Source organism: Stegastes partitus, unplaced genomic scaffold (genome assembly GCF_000690725.1).
Source record: "Stegastes partitus isolate 25-593 unplaced genomic scaffold, Stegastes_partitus-1.0.2 Scaffold101, whole genome shotgun sequence".
Classification (NCBI taxonomy): Eukaryota; Metazoa; Chordata; class Actinopteri; family Pomacentridae; genus Stegastes; species Stegastes partitus.
In genome coordinates, this window is record NW_007577832.1 from 772,040 (window position 1) to 786,659 (window position 14,620).

Genomic DNA, 14,620 nt, shown 5'->3' on the forward strand with positions numbered 1-14,620 from the left:
CGGGAAAAAAGTCTCTGTTTGGTGGAGCTGTTAACAACTCACAGTCATCTGAAATGTGACCCCGACTACATACTGTTTTTTGTCAGAAAGCTGAAAGTTTAAAGCCCACGAGTTTAATCCGTCACAGTGTGTTGCATTTTAAAAGGCTATTATATTATCCATTGTGTAAAATCTTAAAAGTGACGAAGGGTCATTCGACCACACATCCTCAAATTAGTGGATTAGGCTGCAGCTGCCTCTTGTTTCCATACAGAGCTTCAAAAATCCAGTTTAACTCATTGTGCACCTGCAACCTGAAATAACATGCAAGACAATATTAAAATTAACTCTCTCCCTTTTTAGTTTCTTTTGTTATATTTGTTTTTATATCTTAAACACATTCATTAATATTTCTTTTAATTTGTAAAGTTTGCCTTTTAATATTTTCACCATTATTGTTAACCAGGTTTCTCATTTGTGCGCTAAAATCTTGTATTTTCTTACCAGGCTACAATGTAAATGAGGCATTCACACTTCAGTGTACTTGAAATAAACATTAGATAGAGCACTGGAATTCACTGATGACAGGGTACATAATTTGTCAGAAGTCTAGAGTTTTGAAAATCTTTGATGTCTGTGGGTGGCTTCTTATCCTCTATTCTATTACATTTTCACAAGCTCTTGCTATTTTTTTGCTCAGACTAATGGATAAACCTCCACATGACTCTTCTTCTTATGAAAAACCAAAGGCATTGGTTTTATACTGTTTCAATATTACACCAAAACCACTTTTTTTTAGATTTTCTCCTACTAGTGAATGGATTTTAATACTATTTAAGGACTAGTTTTGTTTCTTTTTATCATCAAAATATAATAAAATTGTACATCAGATGATTTACAGATTTTACAAAACCAAGTTTTTACCACATAGAGACAGGACTACAAAGAAAAACTGCAAAACACCAGACAGGAAGTGAATAGCCAACTCTGCATTGAATAAGGCAACCAAAAAATAAAAAAAATAAAGAAAAATAAAAAATAAAAATAAAACACCATTACAAGTACTAAAACAAGAAACAAACTCAAAAAAAAAGAACAAAAAACGTGCAAGTCCGCCTAAACTTAATAAAACAAAAAAAGTGACCATAGTGATTAAATAATAAAAAATAGCTAAAATAGCGGACAGTAGCTAAACTACATTTTTCTTGCACTTACAGCTGGAAAGGTTAGTATTTAAGTACTAAAACAACTACAGCCACCCACAGGCTGCTGCTCAGGCCTATTTGACAAACCGAAAGTCGCCTTTAATCTTGATTGTGCAGTGGAAGCTGAGATTTCCCGAGCGGCGCCTGAACGCACCGCGGCAGACTGAGCGGGTTCCCAACACCGCGGCACGAGCTGCTGCTGCTGCTGCTGCTGCTGCATCAACGGTCTGCGGAGGAACTCAGTCCACGAGAACCGGAGCAGAACGTGTTCACATAATCCTCATGCGGTCGTTCTGTGGATGCTGAGCGGCTTTGACAACACTGGCCGGTGAGTTTGCGCCACGGGACCCTCAAACTGACACCGCAACACGAGTTTAGACAAACTTTCGGCGTGTGTTTTGGTCGAGGAGGCGGTTTGTCAAGTTGCTCGCTGTGTCTCCCAAAAGCCTGAAGTCACCCCAAAACCGCTTTAACAGGGAAGCTGCTCGTGTTTATTCACTTCTAGAGGCGAATATGGGTGACGTGTGTTGGTTAGTTCGGTTTTGGGAGCGTGAAAAAGAGAAATAAGTGCTTTTAGTTGCGTTGCTGTGTGTAAAAACTGCCAAAACTGCTTGTGTTTATTGCCAAAACTAAGCTAAACTAAGTTGTTTTTCCCCCCTCAGTGCTGCTAATGCATTCTCATTCACTTTGAAAAGGTGTTGTTAGTTTGTTTTAGCCTGACAGGTGAGGTCACTGTTTAGATAGGAGGGTCCCCCAGGCATCCCTGGAGAATGGTGACCTTTCACCTGCTTGTCTGTGATGTTGCTGCTTTAAAGTGAAAAAAAAAAGAAAAAGATGAATCAGTTCCAAATGGAAATGAAAAGAGAAACACTGCTCAGATTAATCAAAGCCAGATCAGAATCTTGCAGTCTTGCAGAAGGGCAGGAATGCTGCCTGTCGTGCAGAGACACAAGGGCGACTTGGGCAAATAAACAGCTCACTTGACACACGAGTGGGATAAGCAGCTCTTATTTACAATGCAAAGTGAGAAGAGACGAGGAGAAGAGACGAACCGCCTTTTGTGGTGTATCGGTGTCCACGAAAACAGCTCTGACCTGCCACCTGTGTCCTCCTGTGGCGTGCAGCACCAGGACATGAGCGCTGGTTGCTTTCGGTCCTGCCAGGTGGGGCCTTCCATTGATCCGGCATCCTGTGGATGAGCTGTGGATTTTGGAGGGTTGGATCACCATCTCTGGCAGTTAATCGTGTTCCTTAAGCAGTTTGTGTTTAGTTTTTCTGGTGTCTGTGTGCAAGCTTCACGTGAAAATTGCACCATAACAAGCTGATCAGTGTTATTCACTCAAACCAGTTCAGTGTTGTGGATGACTGATGTGTAGCTACAGATGTCCTCAAATGTATTCAAACCCTTCCATTAAGGAAAAGGCAAAATTCACTATAGTCACTCAAATAACTAGAAACTGATAAAAGTAGTAATAAATAAAAATTTGCTAAATTATAATTTAGTGAAATGAGCATTGCTTTTGAATTGTGGTAGAAAAGAATAATAATAACTGTCCTGGACAAAGCACTTTGCTGATGAGCAGTGAAATCCAAATACCTGTCAACAGGTGCAGAAGTCTGACTGAGAGTTACAAAAAACACTTGATTGCAGTGATTGACTTAAAGGGTTGTTCAACTAAATATCAGTGTATGGGTCCCATTATGATTGTTTGCTTGTGTTTTTTTTTCTTTGTTCTTTTTATAAATATTTCTGTTGAACCTCAAATCAAAAGCAAAGTCATGATTTTCATTAAATTTTTATTTATTATTACTTTTGTCAATTTCAACTTATTTCACTGTTTTTTTCCTTCTTTAGTGGGAGGGTATGAATACATTTGAGGACGACTGCAGATGAACACTGTTGCTGTATTTGTAGTCTTGCTTTGCCACACCGTTCTACAGCACAGAATGGTCTGACTGGGGAAAAATGCTCTGGCTTCTTTTTTATTTCTTTAAACACTATTTCATTTTCTTCATCTTTGGCGGAGCTAAAAATGCAGCAACACACTTTCCTCAAAATATCCCTAAATAGCTCATTACAGTTCTGCTATTTCTTTGGCTTGTTTGTATTCCTGTTAACCGATCACATCGCTCGGATGGAGCAAAGCGAAGGATCTAGTGTTCCCTCGGGGTAGGGACGGGTTCATTGTTGTGGTGGTAAATTTGCAAGCAGGGAGGCGAGGAGCTAACTGGAAATTTTCAGTACTGCAGGTCACTCGCCTGGAGGTTGTTGCTGTTTTTTCCCGGGAAGCGGATTGTGAAACGTGCGGCCAATAACAGGGTTAAACCTGCAGCCTGCATCCGGTGAGTCTGACTGCTCACAGTTTAATCCAGTGGAGGCCAGTAGTTTGTGAGTGGTTTTGGAGGCATTTCTGTTGGGTAGCCTGTCCTCTTAGATGTCGACAGGGTGGGCAAAATAATAGAAACACAATTTAACATCAACTGCAGCATCTGAAATGAGCAAGAAGTTACGAAACTGAATATGATGACTTTCATGAAAGTAAAGTGGCAGCTTATTGTCTAAATAGTTGGGTCAGTGACTGTTTATTAAAATAATGTTATCATCATATTCGGGTTGAAAAAGTTTTTTTTTAGTACTTGATATAATAATTTAACTTTCACTTCTTCCCAGATTGCTGATGTCAGTATGAGTGCTTTAACATCATGGCTTGTAGGGAGTAAAGACATAGTAGACATTAAAAACATCTGGGATGGGGTTGCTATTGTCTGTACATCTTCACTTCCAGAAACTCAAATATATGCTTCCCGTTTGTTGCGCTGTTGTGCAGCTCCAGACTTGTCTCAATGCCGTCACAGTGCTTCGAGTGTCTGACCTCAGACCAGTGCTAATTGCAGCCATAACCTAAACAGATAGCAACTGTGTAACTCATTCTTTCTGCGTCTTTCTTATCAAGCTTCCGCTGCACTTTGATTATCTGTGCTCTGAACGTACAGGTGCCCCCTTGGAGTTTGCATATTTGAGTTCGAACATACACGTCGGTCACATTTCCTTCATTACAAAGCATTTGCAAAGCCAGTTGTTTTTGGAATAGTTTCAATCCAGCAAGGTTGTTTTCTAGCACCTATTCTGCTTCCTGCCTCTCTTTTTTTTTTCTTTTTTTTGCTGGTGTATTGCTATGTTTGTTTGGGTCTTACCTGCACCAGCTGTTCTTCAGTGGAATACCAATAAATAAGCGGCAGGAATGTGTGTTGCATCACTGGTGTGCTTGTGCATGCACGTGCATCTCCATGCAGGTGAGCAACACAAACAAAACAGGGACCCACTCATGAAAACATTGCTGCATCGTCATACTAGTGGTAAAACATCACTATAAGTGGCAGACTTGATGTTATATTTCTAATATTTGGTATTCGTCTTGGGCGTTATCTATTTTTTCCTTATACCTTTCCAATACTTTTGTTTTGTGTTTTTTTTTCTTACCAAGGAGACAAGCATGTTTACTTTGTGTGTTGTGGGGGGAACGGTGAGCGGTAACTGTGTTCATGTGCTGTGCTGAATGTTCCCTTAGATACTGTACTTGGAGCACAGATGCAGAGGTACTTGCAGGCTACCTTGGACAGCAGTTGAATGATGTGTTACCTGCTTTGGCCAACGCTTTCTTGGAGCCAATGTTGGCTGGCTCACTTATATCATCACATCTGAATCCAGAATTTTCCCAGACATGAGCTGTGTCTCAATTCAGGAGCCGCATCTTGCGACAGAGGTGTCCGGTTTTAAAGGCTACTTCAAATGCAACCACCGTCTTTTACAGATCCTGTAGGTGTATGCTTTGCGGCCCAACTTGTCCCAAGATTCATTGTGCAATGGTGGTGATTGGATTTTTTTTCCCCAAAATATGGCAAACTCTCCAAAGGAAGCAGCAGCCAGGGAGTGTGCTTTTAAATGTACGCACTGGGATTCAGCTCAGTCGGAAAGCTAACAACTGTGGCGCTCCTAGCAGCTGGTGATGCAAATAGGAAGTCCTCGTTAGACCAGACAGTCTCATTAAACAAGTCTGCCTTTTTCGTATAGCATGCCATGCCTTCGTCAACCTCGTCCTTCAGCAGATGCAGCCCCTGAACTGGGACACATTTAGGGAGTTTTGTATTCCCACTATTGGCTGGCATCTATGACCACTGCCAGCTGCTTATCTGATGAAGGATTTCCGGTAGCCGCACCGTCGCGCACTGTGACGCTACCCAGGCATATTTGGATGTTTTTTCTCTCAGTTTTTGAAATTAAAAACTGCTTGCAAGCACAGGTAATGGAGCTAAAAGTTGCAATTGAAGTCTGAAAATCAGTGTGGTTTAAAATGTGAAGTTTGTCATCACAGTTCTCGTAGATTAATCGTAGCGTCTGGAGTTCCTTGAAAACGTTTTCACCTCTCGTCCAAGAGGCTTCATCAGTTCAGACTGACGAGTCGGGAGTTCCAGATACTTATATCCTAAAGGAGCCATTAACATTAGTTTAGGTTTCAATTGGGGGTTTGTTGCTCCTCCCCCTCGTTATGTGAGTCGTTAGTGCAGTGGGGTTCGTTAGGGTCTTTTGTGGCTAGGTATGAATGTAGTTTCATCTTCCTTTCATCTTCCCCAGGAACGAGAATAACCGTAACCTGGATGACTGAGAATCTTCACAGACTTTGTTATCACAGAGTTCGTTTGTACACAAAAGTAGAAGTAACTTGAAATTTTGTTTGTCCTGAGGTTAAAACCTTTTTGCTGTTTATAGTGTTGTAACCTCTTGCAGTTCTTACTGTCTTGCATAGTTGAGACACGTGTGAACATGAACAAATGGTTGGCAAATGGGAAAAATGGTAAACAAAGCAATTACCGTATAAAATGATTCAGATTTATAAGACAGATCCCACGCAGCATGTTTCAGTGCTGAAATCAGTTTTCCATTTGCTCAGACTTGTGTCTGACATGGACTTATTTTGCATTTGTCTTCTCTGGGCAGCAACTGGGAATTTATTGATTGGCTGCACAGAATGAATAATTTATTGCAACCTTGATTGTAGCTGTGGCTAAACCATGTGTTGACCTAATTGGTAGCCTATCTTCAAAAACTTACTGTACTCTTAAAGCTGATTGCACAGAGGAGACCACACAAACAGTAACACGTATGTCGCTCTCTTTTACTGGTGATCACAGTGTAAGTTTTGCACCACATGCAAAATGTGATATGGACACGCTGAGCAGGACGTCTGTTGGCACGGCTCACATTTGTTACACCACTACTACAGCACTCTTTGTGTTGCTGTAGACACACACTCACAAATAACAGCGTTCTTTCAGTTCAGCAGTCTCCCCCTTCTGAGTCATCTTTTATTCTGCCTTTGTTAGCGATTACATGCGTACACCCCACATACACTGGCGTTCATGCGCTCATCCACCGTGAAAACACAGTCCCTCCTTGAGTCAGCCCCTCGCTCTGTTGTTACACTGATGTACACACACACACACACAGAGCACCTCGCTCTCGTTCTGTGCAGTTTCCACTGGCGTCTCCCTCTGCCCTGCCCTCTAATCAAAGCCATATGTTCTCCAGATCCCTTTGCATGAAAAGTCTGTTGTGTTTGCAGCGCTGCTCCCAGCCTCTCACTTTGTTTCTGACAGATGGAGTGCTTGTTCAGAATGAAAGGTAACCCGCGAAAGACTGCAAGACGATGTTTCATCACATTACCTTTGTTTTCCTTGTGTTGCGTTGCATTCTGTCTGTCTGATGCGGGTGCTGTCTGTGTCAACTTGATGGTGAGATGAATTGGTAATGGGATGGCAGTTTTCTCTCGCTTAAATCACTCATGTTCCTGTGTTTCCTCCTCGCAGTTGTTTCAGTATTTTATGAGCTTTTTCTGGTTGCTGGTTGAAGTAAAATCTTAATGGATCCAAGATATTTCAGTCCATAGCCTCAATCACATCACAGCGTTAAAGATTTTCAGTGAGTGTAGATTCACGCCGCCTCTCCAGATGAGTCAAATTCAGTCTTCATTACTCAAAGATCATGTGGCACAGGAGGCATAAATTAGGCTGCTTATATGTTCTAATCGAAGAAACGTTGCCATTATGTCCCAATTATGTGACTATGATGAACATAACCAGCTCTCTTTTTATACGGTTGCCTACCAGTGACTCATTTTGCGTCCAAAAAGCGAAAATCTAATAAGACTTTCTTCAAACGATTGGTAATTGATGCTTTAAATTCTCCTAATTATGGAAATGCCATCATGTTTATCTGGAGAAAGAACAATTTTTCCATGTTAATTTACTGAAATTCAGAGGCCAGCTGGTGGGAAGCAGTTTTTCATCAGTTCTTACGCAGTTGAGCTTTGATTTTCTGCCCAAAGTTGAGCACTGCCGGCTTTCTTTTAAATTTGTTGGCGATTGAGTAAGAATAAAGTGTTTATTAAACAGCTGAAGTGCCTTAATGAATCACTGCAGATATCTAGTTGTTTCTGTTTAAAAAAAAAAATTTACCAATTACCAAGAAAAATGCAATTAATTATTAAATCTGTTGATCTTTAAAGAAATCCACAACTTGGAGTTAATGTGCGATGGCAGTTACTTTATAAAAAGCTAAAAAACTTAACATATTTGTATGAGCAGGATTGTGACACATTAAAAGTGGTTCAGCATTTTGCCAGGTTATATTTGATTAGTTTGAGCCAGATCAGAATTCCTCTACCCACAGTCACTCAGACAATAATGCCAAAAAAAATCAAAACAAAATTAAGATCCGTTGCAGATGAGAAACACTCACATCTTTACTTTATCTTGCAAGGTGCATATCTTCTTAAACTTCACACTGATCGGTGTCTTTGTCCAGGACTTTACACCGCCTGCTAACATTTATTACTTTCTTTTCAAGCTTTAAGGAATGTGATTCTATTGTAGTCATATGATGCGTCTTTTCTTCTCTGACCCCCCCGTGTTAAAGAGAGAGGGGTCGGGGGGGCTCTTTGTCTTGAAGATTGCATTATAACACTGAAGATTTAAAGGGAACTGTTCAGGATTTGGTGTTACTGGAACTCCGACATGGCTGTTTAGCACATTTTGAATTCCAGAACAGTCCCACAACACTCAATATCTACTGTGAATCTCATTCCTATTAAGCATGTGCTAATCTCTTAATGTTCTCTGTGGTTTGGGTGGCTGTCAGGGTGCACGGTGCATGAATTGTCTAAAATATCTCTTCATGAATACACTGGTTTTCATGGAAAGTGTTGCTACTGCTATGGCCCAGTTGCATTGCATTTGTTCCGGTTGGCATTTTGCATGAAGCTCATACCTGTATCCTGGACCAAGCACGATTTTAGCGCTTTGTTTACAGTTTTAACAGTCACTAGTTTTCTTGGCATCAGTGTCGTATTTGTGACTAAAGGGATAATCTATTTGAAAATGTGTATTTTCACTGGTGACACCAGTAGGAGCGTCACCCTATTGTACTCACATGGCATGCCTTTTTCTTTTTTTCTTTCTCTGACCCCGACACAACAGAAAAGGGGATTCCTTCTCTCCCTGACCTGCTTAGTATGCGAGTGGAATGTTAAAGATCCAACTCTAAATCTTAGTGTGAAGTATTTAGTGGAGTATTTTGGAGGCTCAGGAGGATAAGTGGCATTTCAGCTCAGTTTGAATGCAGCTTTCGTTTTTATATTTTTCCACGCCGTTTATTTTCCTTTGCCCACTGACTGTGCAGTTTTAAAGTAAGCCCAAAAATAATTGTGCATATCAAAGGCTTTCACCGCATTGTTGCTTTCTTCCTCACTGGCTGAGTGGGCCTTACTTTCCTGTGCCCCCATGTGACGGTGGATCTAATCATATAACAGGCTGTGAGTCATCGTTTGGATGAGTTGTGAAATAATCCCTTATGAATGGACATTAGGAAAAAAAAAAAAAGGCTTTGATGGGGGAGTGAAGGCCCCCCGTTGAGGGGATAAACAGTGATTTAGTGCCAGGGACTCAAAAACTGTTCCAGTCCTGAGACACAAACTCATTAAAACAAATTGTCACTTATTTTGATTGAATAGCCATTATTCATTAAAGGATTATTACACATAGATAAGTGATTGAGTGTCTCAAAAAAACAAAACTGTGGCCCACTTTGAAGTGTCAGGTGTAGTTATGATCTTGAACTTTGATCTGTTATTTTGCCTCGAGCTACCTGTTGCTCATCAGTGTCTAACGGCTAACGTGAGCACAGACATCACACTGGAGTCCTCCTCTTTGCCACCTGACACTTTAAAGTGCAATTTTTCTTGACAATATATTCTTACCGTGGATTCAAAGAGTGATGATAGTGCTCTGGTCTTTCATGACTGAAGCAAGATTATACATTTGTTCTCTTTTTGAACATCCTGGTGTATTATGTCCTCTATGTGACAGAAAATAAGTATTACACAGTGATTGAGTGGCAAATACTCTGTATACTCTTTATATACTTTAATACTTTACACACAATACCATCAAGGGATGTTGTGTGATCGACACCAAAGTCATTCTGCAACAACACATTCAGAGTTCTAAGAAGCTACAGCATCTTTAATGACAAGAAGAACAAGGGATCCAGTGACAGATATTACGGCCCAAGCAGAGCCTTGATCTCAACATCATTGACTCGCTTTGGAATCACATGAAGAGAAAGAAGTAGAAACAGCCTGAATCCTCACATCTGATCTCCAAGATGTTTGGAACAATCTGCCTGCCAAATATCTCGGAAAAACTGCATGCGAGGGTACCTCCTAGGGTTGGTGCTGGTTTAAAGGCGAGGGCAAGTTGTGCCAAATTTAAATGATAAATCAAATCATCCACGGCATTATTTTTGAAAGCATCCTCAGTGCTATTTGTGCACACTGTGGCAGTTTGCAAGTAACCTTTAGAGATAAATGAGGGAACAACTGACGCACACCCAAATAAAAAAAACAATATATATACACAGCTCTTTGGTAACCATCTGACTTTGATTATATCCAGTTACTTCAGGACCCTTCTGAGGTGCTGAGATCATACCCTTTGCTTTCATCAACATGTGTTACATTTTATTGCATCATGGGAAATATTGGGTCTTATTGGAGAGAGCTGAGAAGGCAGAAGATATGCAGACAACTGTCTGTCCTTATTTCCAAAAGCTTCCATAGTAGTGCGGTTCATGCTGATGAGACATCCTTGGCTCCCATTAAAGTATACAAGCTCTCCAAAACAATATACATGCGCATTTTGAAACTTTTTCCAAAGAATTTATTGGCTCTAGTATTATTTGATAAATGTAAAGTTTTAAATTTCCAGCTTGTGTCTTGAGTAAAACTAAGGACATATGTGCTGGAGCTGAAGTCTTGGCTGGTTGATGTGACTTCTGCTGGTCTTTAAATGGATTTGGATGGTAGTTTTTACACTTTAACTCGTGAATTCAAGAAAATAAAATCTAATATACTTATGAATGTGCGTGACGGTTAGTGTGATTTATTATCTTTGAGGAGTGTTTCCTCCTATTATCAGTGTTTGTGCTCAACTAATCTCCTGTTATGCAGCTTCACAAACATAAGAGTGGTATCAGTGTTCTCATTTTTAGCAAGAATGCTAATAAACAAACCTCCTAAAATACTGCTTAAATATTGAGAAACCCTCATCATGTACCACAAAAAGTGCATCTTTTATTTACATCAACACAGATATTAAATAATTCATTTGCAAGTCACTGCAGGCTTTTGTTTTGTGCTCTAACTGACAGTCAGATGACAATCAAGGTGAAACATTTGTGGTAATAAGATATGCCCAAACTTGAAGACACAACACCTTTTGATTGGCTGCTGAGCCTGGTGTGGAAGGCCCATCCCTCGTGTTGCTCTGCCTCTCTCACCCACACTCTGTTTCTCACTTGGTTTATGACAAGATAGTTAGGACGAATCACCTGGAAAACCTGGACTGTTACATTTATAGAGCCTTAAACCCCCATTAAATGTAAGTACTGTCGGGTGGTTAGAGCCAAATACTTTGATTTTATAATCTGAGGAGTTGTATTAGAAGCAAATCTTGGTGTGGGGATTGTAATTCCATGTGTTGGACAATATTGTATAAAATAAGACAAGTGAAGTAGAAGTGATTGAGCGTTATCTTGGTCAGTGCACTTGTCACTCTGAGTGACCTGGTTTCCAGTGTGTTGGTGTGTGTGTGTGTCTGTCTGTGTTTTTAGCCCCAGGCTGAGATTTACCCTGGAAGAGCCATTTGCTTTGCCGGTCAGGGTCACAGTTCAGCTGATAATGAAAGCTACTTTGAACAGTGTTAGGTGTGAGTGTGTTTGGTTTTCCAAGGATTTCCGTCTGCAGAAATGTAATCATTCTTCTTGATTACTGGCAGTTTCTTGTGTGTAAATCTCACCTTTTGACAGACCTGCTATGTTGTTGTGGTGTTGAGAAGTCTCTTTTTTCTGATCATTTCTTCTTCTGTGAACTATAAGAATCACATGCAGTCATGAGGAGGGACACTAAATGAACAGTTCAGCACATCTATATCAAACCTCACTTTAAAAACACATGCATCCACTGGACGTTTCCACTGTGTGGAAATGCGATCCCACTGCTAATTTCAGAGTGATTTTAAATTAGCTTGATGACGAGCACAGCTGTACGCCGTGCTTCTCAGTGCGTGCCTTCGGGATTTAAAGCCACAGTATGGAACTTTTTGCCTTGAGAGACCAGTATGTTATCCTAGTGCTGCCCTCCTGACCTATAATAGGGCAGCTTTGTGCTCTAACATGTGTCACAGTGCGTGTCCTTAAATGATGTTGGTTTCAATGAGACGGCGAACATCTGTGTGGTCCCCACATAGCTTAAAGTTGCAGACGTTGATGGTTTCCAATTAGAAAAATGTTGTTTAATATGTTTTGGATTATGTATTTCTCTGCTATTTCACTTCTGTTTTCTTTGTTTGATTTATAGCTGTTGCCATGACTTGTCTGTGCCACGCCTAAACTTAATGACAGTTGTGCTTAATATTAAACATGCCAAACTTTGATTTTGGGCAGTTAGGAGTATAGGCATGTACATACAGGTTTTTAGGATGATGCAGCGTTGTTGTGTTTGATGTTTATTTGTTTTATCAGGGAATCAAGGAATCCTCATTTATGATTTGATGCTAAAAATTAATACAAGTACTGGAAAGAGTTATTGTATACAGTTGCACGTCGTGGCTACGGTTGCACATGTTCTTTGCCAGCTTTTGATAAATCAGGTTGGACCTGTTGGTTGACTGTGACACATGCTGGTGAGATTCTCAGTGTTGTGGATTGGAGTGCCTTCGCTCTACAGTCAGGAACAGAGCGCTCCAAAAATGCAGTCTGACGTGATGAAAACTGGCTGATTAAAACATGAGCTCTTGCAAATTGACTTTGTTTTGATTAGCTTAACTGCAGCTGAGCCCTTTTTTCTGACAAACTTTCAGAAACTGAGGGGAAAATGATTTCCTTTCCGTGTCATGTCAGCATGTCAGTGGGTCAAATGTCATAACAACGTTGCTCCAGGGAAGCAACTCCCATGTGTTGCAGTTTCAGTCTAGAGGTGCGGTATTACATTGGACATTGTGCAACTGGCACTGTGAAATTTACCTTGGGACTTCTGGTTACATTTTTCTTCAGGGCAAGTGTACATGTTTGTCTTTTTATGGCTTGTGTTTTGTTTTGATTTTCATTATATTACATTAAATAAGACAGGATATGATAATATGAACGTAAGATTCATGTGTTTGCAATTTAATGAAGCAAAGATCATGTTATTATTTTATCATTTGGACAATTTAAAGTAAAAAGAGTAAACAGGCATTGTTTTGTGTGCTGATCATTTCACCTACTTTGAATTTTTTTTACTTCACAAAAAAAAAACACGAGCACAACATAGACTGCAGCATGCCAAGGGTGACTAAGGGAATCTGTAAATGGGTAACACACAACTATATTTGCTTTTATGCCACAGTTTCTTTATTGCTGCATGCATGACTTCATGTGTTTGGTCTGGACATCCGTTCACAGTCAGTCATTCTAGAGTTCATGGTGGAGTAGAGATTCTGCCATTCCCGTCAACCTTCTTGCTGCGAGGCAACAGTGCTAACCACCGAGCCACCTTGCACCCCTAATATATAAGATATACATTATATTTTGAAAAGCTAGTTAACAATTGCTAGTCAACACTTCAGCTTCGGACGAAGCAATTGTCGTGCCTGACAACTAGCGTTTTCCTCTGAAATAACAAGCTAGCTCAGTCACGCTTAAACTCGTTTCCACAGTTTGCACTGCGACTCATTTTGCAGTGTTAATGTGCTGCCACAGAATGTAAACTTTGTAAATGACTTAGCAAACTATTTTCTATCAGGTAGTTTTGTACATGCTGCATGCAAAATGATATGTTTATATTATACCCATTATCAAAGAACGTTTTGAAAGGGGAAACTTTATTTAACCTAATTAGTTCTGAGGAATGTCTCATTTTTTATGAGCACAGGAGTGTTTTATTCTTTTAAAGCCTCCTCCACAGTGATGGTTAAACAATGATAATATAGTGACCAGCGCAGCTCCGTTTTGTTTTTACATCTGCCTGTGGTGGAGTGCAGGACTCATTTGATTAATAGCGTCATTAGGCAGCGCTGCCTCTAAATGTCCCGTCATCACAGGTTATCGCTTCTGAGCTGTTAAGTCGGTGTCATCAAAAAGCCACAGCTGAGCTGCACAGTGGAGGAAGTTTTATGCCACTGCTAGCTTATGAATGGAACACTTGTCTGTTTCATCCCTTTGACTGAATTTCTGTCTGTGTGAATGTAGCACAGATCCTTGAAAAGAGTCTGGAGACATTCAACACAGACACCTTGATATGTGTCTGTGTGTGTGTGTCTCCCAAACACACACACACACACAGACACCTTGATATGTCTGTGTGTGTGTGTGTGTGTGTGTGTGTCTCCCAAACGCACACACACACAAAAGACACACAAAACATCCCACATTCCAACTCTGGCCCACACATTTTGGCAGCGAATAAAGGGCTGTGGTCACTCTAATTACAAGGCTCCAAGCCCTAGTTTCTTAGATTTATTCATCGTTGGCCACCATTACGATACCAGAACCACACAATTAGCATGTGTGCATGTTGTGGGTAAATGTGTGTTAAGCATGTATTTCATTCGTCGCTCAGCTCTGATACACTCGATTACTGCTGTGATGGATTCATGTGGACAAAAGTGAAATAAATATTTCAAGCATTGTTGAATTGCCACTCTTTCTTTGTGTGATGAATGCCAGCCGTAAAGTGGACTGCTGCGTTTCATCGGCATGCTGTGTAGTATTATGGATGTACATCATCAGTCACTTTTTTTTTTCTTTTTTAGCTACTGGCGGGCTTCTGAGTTTGCATAATGGC

The 14,620-nt window shown here is 40.4% G+C and overlaps 1 protein-coding gene across 1 annotated transcript in view; it reads left to right on the plus strand.

Annotated features, from left to right (window-relative positions):
- The first annotated feature begins 1,411 nt into the window (after positions 1 to 1,411).
- plce1 (phospholipase C, epsilon 1) overlaps positions 1,412 to 14,620 on the plus strand; it is an 89,963-nt gene continuing 76,754 nt past the window's right edge. The window contains exon 1 of the mRNA XM_008277589.1: positions 1,412 to 1,512. The gene's annotated coding sequence lies outside the window, so the exon portion shown is untranslated. The remainder of the gene's footprint in view (positions 1,513 to 14,620) is intronic.